Here is a 328-nt window from a genome sequence, read left to right on the forward strand (position 1 = left end):
CTGAAACATTTTTTATAAATGATCTATTTTCAGTGAACAGTTCTTAAAATAACCATTTTTCATAGTGTGAAGAACATTTTAATAATCAAAAGAACCTTTTATCCACAATAAAGAACCTTCTGTGTAATAGCAAGGTTCTGTGGATGTTAAAAGTTCTTCATTAAACCATAGATGAATAATCTTTATTTTTAAGAGGAGACATAAAAATATACACAAATAAGACAACAGTTGACATACAATAAGAGAGCTATAAAACTTTTTTTTTAAGTTAAAATAAACAAACTCTACTGACATATAAACACCCACAACATTTTCATAGTCTGGCACC

This window comes from Sinocyclocheilus anshuiensis, unplaced genomic scaffold, assembly GCF_001515605.1.
Source record: "Sinocyclocheilus anshuiensis isolate Anshui unplaced genomic scaffold, SAMN03320099.WGS_v1.1 scaffold1231, whole genome shotgun sequence".
NCBI classification, from domain to species: Eukaryota; Metazoa; Chordata; class Actinopteri; order Cypriniformes; family Cyprinidae; genus Sinocyclocheilus; species Sinocyclocheilus anshuiensis.